This window comes from Ammospiza caudacuta, chromosome 8 (assembly GCF_027887145.1).
Source record: "Ammospiza caudacuta isolate bAmmCau1 chromosome 8, bAmmCau1.pri, whole genome shotgun sequence".
Lineage (NCBI taxonomy): Eukaryota > Metazoa > Chordata > Aves > Passeriformes > Passerellidae > Ammospiza > Ammospiza caudacuta.
In genome coordinates, this window is record NC_080600.1 from 31,099,530 (window position 1) to 31,110,676 (window position 11,147).

Here is an 11,147-nt window from a genome sequence, read left to right on the forward strand (position 1 = left end):
CATAGCAGAATAACAGAATGTCTTGTGCTGCATATTTTTTTTTCCCCCCTGTCCTGATACTAATTCAGCACTCAGCTCAAGTGACCATAAAGTACATGAACACATAAAAAGTGAAGTTTCCCTGCAGGAGTAGTGAGCTGTCAGCTATCTTTCTGACTCCCTTTATTTATTTTCTGCCTTTCCCTTTTGTTAGCTCTTGTCAAATTTCTCTGGAACATTTTTTCTCTGCTATTCTGCAAGAGCAGAAGAAAAGAAAATTGGGGGAAAAAACTAGGGGCTTTAAAGTTTAAAAAATAAACACAATTTGGGAGCTGTAGAAGCAGCTGTTACTTGCACAAGCCATAATTTATTAGAATACACATGGCTGTAGTCAGCAAAATTAGTGTTTGCTTGGGTTTGCATTTCAGGCAACTCACCATTTTTGAAACTAGCATATAACAAAGACATCAAGGAAAGCAAAGGAAAAGGGAGCTTTTTGGTGTATGTTTTGTTTTTTTTTTTAATTCTAGCACACTTATTCTCCTATAAATTACCCTTCTGCAAAAAAACATGTAATTTCCTTCATTTTATGATCAGCATCATCATTCTATGAATATCACCAGCCAGTGTAGTTACCAGCAGCTCAGTCTCATGGAAGCCTGAGTTCAGGATAGGATAGGAGTGACTGTAGATGCAGGAAGTTTATGAATTGGATGAAAAAACTACACTTGTTTGGCTTGACTACATTTCACTTCCCTTTTACCAATGAGTATACCAACAGTAAAAGATCTTGATGAGGAAAACCTCCCTTGCACTCCAAGGACTGTCCATTCCTCTGCTTATTATTGGGAAAAAACCAAACACATTCCAAATGCTTCAAAGTTCAGAGGGAAACGAGCTGACTCCTTCATTTCAATTTACTATATCAGCTAACAAAAATAAATATGCCTCAGGGGATTCCTAACCTGCTGCTGATTCCAAGTGGACCAAAACATGACTGTGCATTCCTCATTCCTTCACAACACTCCTTGTGACCTGGCCTGCTGCTTCTTTGAGGGTCTCTGCCAGTCCCACAAGCTGTGGCAGGGCAGGACAGTCAGAGCTGGGAAATCGCAGGCCAGCTCTGATATTGAGAAGCTGAAAGGCCAGGGCTGTGCCACTTCTCCCACTTGGGAAGCATGCACACAACTCAACATGGTCATGGTTTGTTTATAGATCTGGAGTAGAAGGGGTAAATGGGGGGAATGGAAGATGTTCCTGATAGAACAGAAACTGCTAAAAAAGTCCAATTCAATACACAATCTAACTTAAAAGAGGTTTTGCCCAGGAATTTGATGTTTCCAGTAATGGAAATCCTAATTCTTTGGAGAGCCCAAATGCTTAGCAAGAGTCTCATGAGACACAGAGGAGTTCAGATGATCTGGCTCAAGCTTCCTCTTGACCATAATTTTTAATGTAATCTTGGCAAAACTGAAGATAAAATTAAGAACTTAATTAAAGGCTGAAGGAAGTTAGGCCCCTAATTACTGCAGTACTTTTGGAAATGTTTACTCTTTGACCTTTTCTATTTTCAAACCACGCTTCAAAGTTCTTCCTTATAACATTGCCAGCATAAAGGCATTAAAAATTGTGATGCTCACGAGCAAGAAGATAAATAGCTGTGGTATCTCAGTAGCAAAAGGCAAAAAAAAATCACAAACAACTCACTATTGTTTTATGGTTGCTACTGGGTTCCTTAACAAAATGAGACATAATAAGAGACAATGAAACAAGTAGCTCTTAAACAACTGTAAGCACTACAAATCTGGGTTTTCTTCTTGCTTTCACTTGAAAAATCATTGTATATGTGAAAATTAACCCTACTTGCCCTTCAAACCACTGTTCATTATGACATTACCCATCAGTACCACACTACCACAGAAATGTTTGATTCAATAGATATTCCACAAGCAGCACTGACCCCAAATAATAAAAAATAATGGGAGGAAACAACAACTAAGATAAATTTTCTGATTAAATATTGATGTAGAAATTATTATTTGTTTCCTGACTTTCCTACATTTAGTACTTGTTAGCAGTGTCCTTCAGTCATGAAACATTAATGATCTATTTTTATAGCTTGCTTTTTTTCTTAATCTAAGTTATTTTATGAAACTACTTTTTTTTTTATGGAGCTGAGGATTCAGATTCTTTTTGCCTATTGAGCTACACCATTATTGTCACCTCAAGTGTAGCAAAATTTTTAAAAACTATTTTCAGAATTAAGGAGAGTTCTCTACAGATTGAGAGAAATTTGAGTTTGCCAATGTTCATGGGCCACAGAACACCCTCCAGACATATTTCTGTGCTTCTGTCAGAGAGGCAAATCCTGTCAGGCTCAAAGCAGGTGAAGTCCTGACTCAGTGCATGACAAATGCAAGTGATATCAGCCATGTGAGACCATAAACAGCAGGGACATCAGGACAGGCACAGCCAGTCCCACTGTGCTCCATCCAGCTCAGCACCACTGCCCAAGCAGGCCTTGTGACAGATATTGAAGACTAGACAGTGTATCCTCCAGAAAAGAGCAAAGTTTTCTCACTGTTTCTTTCCTGATTCCATCTAATCTGCATCTCAGGCCCTTCCTGAGCCAGAGATAATATCTTGGTGTTTGACAGTCTTTGTGTAGTTTTTTGTTCCTGTATTTGTCAAAAGCATTTTGTGGGATGCACATCCTTCTGCAGCATGAGCTGTGCAAACCCATCCTGTGAAATGCTATCTGCTCTTCGTTTGGAGCACATCACTCGAGTATTTAATTAGATTTGTCCAAATTTTGGGTTTTATAAAGCAGTGAACAATCATTTGTCACTGACTTTCTGTGACCTTCTCATTATCCTGCAACCAGTACTTGTTTTTTGAGGCCTGAGTCCTAGTTATTTTCGTCACTCCTCAAAAGTAAGCTATACCTTACATTTGATCAGCTTTAGAGCACTTTGGACATTTCAGTTTTTCCTCAGAAAAAAGAAAAGCATGAAACTGGTGGCTGTGATTTTGCACATTTCTCCCTCTTTTCTCTAACAGTTCTGTTAGTACTCATTCCAACAATCTATGGGGAAATTGCACTTTAAAGTAGCTCTAGAATAGCTAGTCATCGATAAAGAAATTTGGATTTCTAAGGTCTTGAAAAACTTCTATGACCTCTGTTAAGTTTCATCTTGCTTATGTGCAGAAAAAAAATTGCAGCAGTTCAGAGCAGATCTTCTGCTGGTGTAAATTTAATGGCTCCCACAGCTGGTGTATATTGATGTAGCTCTATTGATTTACAGACTCCTACACTGATTTATATCAAGCAAGGACCTGGGCCTCTATGTCCCAGCAGAACCCAGTGATAAACTTTGTTTTAGAACAAGTTAGGGGGGAGTAATTCTGTTGAAGCACATCCTTGTGCCAGGTACACCTTTCCAATGAGCAGTGTGTGGCTGCCGCTGGCCTTGGCGGGGCTCCCTCTGTGCCAGCTGCAGCAGGAGGAGCAGCAGCAGAAGCAGCAGGAGCTGCAGTAGCAGAAGGAGCTGCAGGAGGTGCAGCAGGAGCATAAGCAGCAGCAGGAGGAGCTGCAGGAATTGCAGCAGCAGCAGAGCTGCAGCTTGGCCACACGGTGGCCGCCGCATTTCTGAGCGCGGCTCCTCGGGAGCGCTCCAGCACAGAATCACAACTTTGGAAGAGACCTCTAAGATCATCGAGTCCAACATATGCCCTGACACCTCAACCAGACTATAGCACCAAGTGCCATGTCAGTCTTTTTTTAAACACATCCAGAGATGGTGATTCTATCACCTCCCCGGGAAGAGCATTCCAGTACTTCCATTTATCCCGCTCAGATGGGAAGGCAGTCACCGGCCACAGTGCCACTGTGCTGAAAGCTCTTGCTGTGTCCCAGCTGCCTGTGCTACATCCTGAACACAAAAACCCGCAGGAATCGGCAGATGCCCATGTGCTTTAACAGAGGGAAGCAGCCTGGAGGTTGGAATTGTGGGAACGTAATGCAGTTCCTGATACTCGGCAGCTGACAGACCACACCCTTAATTTGGCTGTGCCAGGTTATTCCTTGGTCTAAAGACACCATCCGACCTCTGCCTGTCAGGCACAGCAAAACGGTCCCATACACTTTGTGGCACCGAGAATGGGATGCTGACAGGGCATAGCTGGTGTGCCTGTCAAAAGGGATGGAGTTGAGGCATAATCCATCTGCATTTTGGGCTTGAGCCTGAAAGCATGATATGGCCAAGGCAGTGCTGCTCTGGTAATTTGGTCAGCAATCAATTCACCACCGTGGCAAGGTCGTCATTGGGAAATCAGATTGATAAAGCGTAGCTTTCTGGTGTGTACCACACATGCTATTAATTCTTTAGTCTTTAAGGATTTTTTCCATAAAATAATTCCTCCATTTTATAATTAGAAACTGCAAACCGCTCATTAATCTCTCAGTGATTAATGTCTGAAGTTTGTTCTTTATTTGTCTATTTTATCAATTTATATTTTATTAAGAACATCAGAGGTTCATGTATCTGTTGATTTATTGATGTGTCCACTGACTCATGCAACAGAGGAATAGAGACAAAAACAAGAATTTGAAAATATAAGTCTCCTAGAAAGGATTTAACTGAATATGTCTTTTTCAACTCTTGCACCCATCCTTCACAACTAAACACAGAACATCACTGTGTCTCTGTTTATCTGCATATGGGTGAAAGTTCCTGATTCAGCTCATGGTGGATTAATCTAAAGAAATCCCACTTTGACTTCAGTAGGAATAGGATCAGTAGAGAAGCAAAAGAACAGACTTGCAGTAACTGCCTCTATTCATGTAACAAATTAGATGAACTTTTAACACCTAGTCTAGTTCTTCAGGCCTTACAAATTTTTATTTGACCCCGATTTAAGAGTACATACTTAACTACATGAGAACTTTAGGAATGTCACACAACAGGACTACTTATGAGCTTATATTTGTGCATATTCTCAGGTATTCTGTTGAAACTCTGTTCAATCTTTGAGATATCATTTTTCCCTTTTATTTCCTACAGCATACTGAAAAGACAAAAAAAGAAAAAAAACGAACAAAAAAAAGCAGGAATCCAAGCAACTGAAACTGAAATGTTCACTTGAAAGCAGCTTCATTTATCATTACTATTCTTTTATAATTACAACAGAAATCATGAGATCATCAATGAAATATGTTGTCTTCATTGCTTATGAAAGTCTCAATCAGATCATAAAGTCTGCTTTTGGAGAGATCCTTTGATACAAATGGTCTCATTGATTGAAAAATAGTGGTACCAAAATACATATGAGACATACTGAGGTCTCAGACATGCATTGAACAAGAAATCATGTAGCAGGAACATCCATCTGAGCTGCTACAAAGCTTCATCTTCAGCAGTACCTGCCCAGCAGTCTAATTGGCATCCTTTTCGCAGAGCAGTTCTATATATAGGTCTAAGACCAGGAAAATCAGAATTTCTTATATTTTAGGAAAATCTTCAATTGTATCAAACAGCTCTGAAAATCAAATGTTTGCAGGAACTAATTTTTGTATGTCAGCAGGCTGGTATTATAGCACTATGCAGATTCCTAATTTAACTGTAGATAATTGGAGTATAATTTAAAAATGCACATACATCATAATGTCAATATTTTAAAAGAAGAAGCATAGCAAATATTAAGGTGGCAAACACCTATTATTTTCTCTCTGACATTTGGAATTAAGAAGGAAGAAAGCAATTTGCAAACATAAGTTTGAACTGGATCAAGAGACCATTGAATATTTTAGTATTGTCTGCCAGAAATGCTTTCTGAACAGTCCAGCTGTCATGAAAAAACAACTGGAACATCAAATACAAGCAGCATGTGAAATGCTGGCACTGTTCTTCTGATATTGCCATGGCAAGATCCCAGGTGCACAGAGAATGCAGAGTATGGAACATTTAATACACTTGTGATCATTATGTGGTATTACCACAGTCTTCATACATTTTAGAATTAAGGCAGGATTTTGTGAGTACGGTATAAGAATATGGAACCAAAAAAAGTGTTCATTCCAATTTCATGAGAAAAAAAAAAAGAGAAAACAGGTGAACAGCAAAACAGAATCTAATAGTATTTGACAGAAGGATAACTCATGGTCTCACAATTTATCTATTGCGGATATTTTTTGTATCAGACATCCAAAAAATGTTTCAACAGATGAACTGACAGGAAACAATGAAGTGGCTTTGTGTGTTTCTTGGGAAACATCTCTCAGAGAGCAGGACAGAATGACAGAAAAACTCTAAGTGCTTGCTTGAAAATCTATCAAGTAAGGTGGGGATCAGGACATATTTGGAACAATGAGTTGAGCTCTTTGCAGTTCATAAAAATATGATATGGAGAGAAAACTGGAAAGAACTTCACAAGAGGGACAGCTCCTTCCTTCACACTTAAATGTTTGAATGAAACCATTAAAACTTAATATGAAAATGACTGCAGTCCTGAATCCTCTTTAGGATGCAGGCCCTGCTCAGCACATCAGTCAAATAAATGCTCATTCTCCAAATCATTATGAAATATTTCTTACTGTCCCTGCACTGGACACTGAGGTTCCATGACCTTTCCTTAATCTGCTTCAAAAAGACTCATTAAACCATTAAGGCAAGTGGATTGAATTTACCCCACTCATTTCATCTGAAGAGGATTAGGGAATGCTAATGCTTTCCCTACAGATTAGAGGTTAGTAAGCTTTCCAACTTCACTATAAAATCTGGAAAATCATGTTTATTTATGGCCACATTAAAATTTTTAAAAAAGCTTAGGCTGGACATATCCTATAATCAAAGAAGTGATTTGGACTTTTTCCCAGCCCTAGAGTTTGTGACATGTCTTACAACAGGATGTATCAAGGCACTGGAGTACTCAGCATAGCTTGTATGGCACATGCTCCACAAGAAAAGATGTCAAATGGTCCCTCCAAAAGGAGGGACGATACCACACAGTAGGCCAGAAAGCTCAGCTCTGCCTCCTTGGACTGCAGCTCCTGGAAGTTCTTGTACCAGTCAGTGCTGGGAGCAATGTGGGCAGCAAATCCTGTGGTAGGCAGAATTCCACAGAATCTCACTAAGCATCTGAAACAGATTTACAGTAAGACTATAAATTCACCTGCAGCCCCCCCATCCCCCCAGACTTGCTGTTTCTAGCTCTCACAAACATCTGCAAAGACATTGTTAAACTCACACTTGTTTTCCAGCTTCTCATAAGAATATCTATCACCATTACACTGGGAAACATGTTAATGCAGTCACACAAAAAACCCTCTTCATAGAATGGTTTGGACTGGAAGTAGACTTTAAAGGTCATCTAGTCCCACTTCCAACACTCTTCCCATGAACTGAAGTAAAGCAAAGCGGCCAATAAGCTGCAGCAACTTTCCTCTCCCCAGTCTCAACATATCAATAAAGAGCATCTCCTAATGCTCACCTGAATCCTGGGACAAACTAAATTTCATCTTTGAGCCTGTGGCTCATTCTTTGCCAGCTTTAGAAAGCTGAAAATAGAGCTTTATTCCCAAGGTGAGGAGACCTCTGCATCACCCTACAGATCAAAGGGAAAAGACCATGACAATTACACATCTTCTGGAACTGGGCAGGCTAATAGGAATGAAGAATGGCCTTTGACGCCCACCAATTCTCTTGTCAGCTCTAGAGCCTATAATCATATTATGTGTCTATCAGAAGCCAAGTTTGGCCTGTCTTTGCATCATTCAAAGATTCAAACCTCTTGGAGGGTTCATGTACTGAAGGAGCCCTACAATGGTGGGACTGCAACCCAGATGAGCTGAGGCAGAATGGATGGCAAAGCAGAGGTCCCCTCTGGCTGCCCCTCCTTCTGGCCCTGTCTCTGACTTACAGACATCCCCCTCTGCCTTATCAGTGTTTATTTCTTCCCACCACTCTCCCAATCTGGGCAGAAAAAGGGTTGCCTGTAATTTTTGATGTTGTCACATAGTGGTTCTATCCTGTCAACAAAGATGGTACCTGAATGTGTCCTGGCAGGTTTGGGCCACCAGATAATGGGCTTTACTCTGTTTCTATTACATAGAACACCAAAAATTCAATGTATTATTTTGCATATTATTTAAGAAATTTTAGAATTTGAAAAAAACCAGCTTTGCATGAAAAGTCCCCAGTTTCAGCTGTGACAGGGTTGGTATTGTCAGACCTGCATATATTATCATTGGTGATAAACTGTTTAACAGCACATGATGCTGAAACAAAACTAGTAAATTACTTTTTGAACTTGGTAGAAAAATCCAAGAATCATCTTTTGCAGAGGTCAGATAATCTATCAGGGGGAGAAAGATCATCATATAGCCATGTCCCTCCTTAAAAGGAGCACCTGATTATTCAGGTTGGGTTTGAATTGCCTCCTTTGTACAAGTGAAGTGTTATTCTAAGATTTCTTTTAGAGATTGTACTCTGCATTTAAAATCTCCTTTGTGTGTAATCATCAGCTATCTCCTTTGTTCTTGTCAAACAGATGAAGGAAGGAACTCCTGCCAATTTTTTTTTTTTCTCATTTGGTGTATTGTTATAAATTGTACACACATACTTTCATAAAAGATTTTATTTGCCATTTTTTTATTAAGGATCCTTATGCAAGTGTATGTGTCTGTATTTATAATCATCCATATTTGCATAAAATGGAAGAGGCCAGAGACTCAGAATAAAACCAAAAAAGAATGCAAACCTTAGCAGTGAGAATTCAGAACTATGAAATGGTCAGGCTCATTAAAAAATTTGAACTAATTCATGAGAGGTTTTGTCTTTGAAACTTCCTTCCTACATGCATTTGTTTATACAAGTACAGCACATCAGTTAATAAACCAGAATTCTCCAATAATATTTCTTTTTTTTTTTCCAAGCAGTTTTCCAAACAGTCTGATATAATGAGATGTTCTGCATTAGAACTGAATGAAATTCTTTGTAACTATTATTCTGAGCATAGTTACATATGCATAGTGAACTTCAAAAATACAAGGTAGCACTACCAACGTGCAATGTATTTCTTCAGTGTAAATATTCATGGTGCTTTCCATGTCAATAGAAAATAACAAATTATTTTGTGCTTTTGGTTACAGTGATACTGATCTTTGATTATTCCACTGACTCAACTCTAGTAGTTTCTAGACTTTAATAAGTGTAACTAATACAGGGAGATGGCCTATGTAAAAAATATCAAAAGAAAAAAAAATAAAGCACTGAAGTACAAGGCTTTTCTGTCTCTGTGTTTGTTCTGCTTTGAATTCTGACCTAGAGATAAATGACAGGCATTTTGCAGTCAGACTTTAGACTGAAACTTGCACTGCCTACCTTGGGAGAAACTGCAGGCATACAGAACATCTTTTGAATGTTGTTAGTAATTTTTAAGCACCTGAAAAAAACTGTTACTAAGAAAGCACTGTTTACTGATCTGAGCTCTAAACATTCAGATAATTACTGTGATAATGGATACTACCTGAGTTAAAATAGGTAATGTCAATATGACAAAAGATGGAAGAGGAGAAAGGAGGGAAATAAGTGAGATTTTGCTCAAACTATCCAAATTGTCCAAACTTGTCATTTGCATAGCTACAGGTTAGCCACATTATTGTTCTTTTTCAGTATCCCTGCATTTAATCAGAAACTCTGGAGAGATTTCATATTTTAGGTATTGGAGCAGTCATCTGGTACATGACAGATGGGAAGTCTGAGTCTCAGTGTGAATGAATATAGTGAGAAAGCAGAGGTATTGCAGTAAAAGCAATACCTGTGACTTGGCATTTTTGAAATCAAATAGTCTGATTATGGCTTTAAGAGTAAACAGTGCAGATCTAAAGCTTTCTTCTGGTACCCAGGTGATTTTGGGACACTGGAAGAGCAGAGTCTGGGCCAACATCACAGATATCTGTTCTGGGGGTCTTTGCAGCACCGTAAGATGAAGTTCCATCTTGCTGCTCTCTTTTTTTTGGAAACTATTTTTTTTAAATGAAGTCAACTGAGAAAAAGACCGTAATTTTTTGTTCCTTTAAAGTTTTGAATGTCAATATGATACCTCATCTACATCTCTCAAAAAAGAAAATCATCAAATGAAATTTCAGTGCCTTCCTCTTAGATGGGCATGTTAACCTTCACCAGCACATAAATGGTGCTGGCTCTTACTTCTTTGTTATCAAAACTTGTAAATATTGCACTGCTGTCATTATATTGCATGAGTTCTATTGTCATTACATTACAAGGGTTCTATATTGCTAGAGTTTTGTACCTCCTTGATGTTTCTTGTAGGCAGCTCCTCCAAGCACTGACTCATCCTCACAGCAGCCAACTGACTCCAGTTTCCCCAGCCAACCAATCCACTCTTTTATAACACTCTTCTTGTTGGCTACAGCTGTGGCCTGTTAACATCAGGCCTGCTCCTAATCCTTAATAATTGGCTCAGCTGCAACTCTTTAGGGGGTAAGATTACCTTCTATACTACCTTTATTTACTTATGTTCTATCCCCCTACATTGTACTTTCTTGCTTCTGACAAAAATGAAAAACTGAAACTTAAAGAAATAGTCTACAAATTATGTGATTTGTATTAATGAGCAACACCAGTAGATTCCAATGTAAATGATGTTACCTGTGGAGTTTATTTAAACTTGCATTCTCACTTTTTCATGGATTATGATTATTTTTTGTTTCTGAAGATCAGAGATATTTTATCCTACCATAAACTAGGATTGATATACTGAAAAGGCAGACCAAGAGTATAAATTTCACAGATGTTTTATAAGTGCTTTATGGACTAACACAAAAATGAAGGTTCAACAATTCACCTCCTTGTACCCCATTATAAGCTGACCTACTGCAGTAAAGTCACAGATCTCTCTGCTGAGTGCAGCCTGAGGGGGAATTTAAGGCTATTTGTGTCAGACACGTGTTTCTTTCATCTTCAAAGCTGATGTTAAATATTAACAATATTAACAATATCACAGAATCACAGAAGCGTTTAAGTTGGAACAGGCATTTAAGATCATCAAGCCCAACCATTAACCCAGCACTGCCAAGCCCACCACTAAAACTATGTCCCCAAGTGCCACATACACACATCTACACTCCAGGGATTGCGACTCAACCA

At 38.9% G+C, this 11,147-nt stretch overlaps 1 long non-coding RNA gene across 1 annotated transcript; it reads right to left on the reverse strand.

The window, feature by feature from the left end:
* Positions 1-6,753: 6,753 nt before the first annotated feature.
* Positions 6,754-10,347, reverse strand: LOC131560949 (uncharacterized). Its single transcript, XR_009275029.1, has 3 exons — positions 10,291-10,347; positions 7,468-7,581; positions 6,754-7,077 (listed from the first exon to the last, which is right to left on the reverse strand). It is a non-coding gene; the product is annotated as an uncharacterized LOC131560949 (long non-coding RNA).
* Between the last annotated feature and the right edge of the window lie 800 nt (positions 10,348-11,147).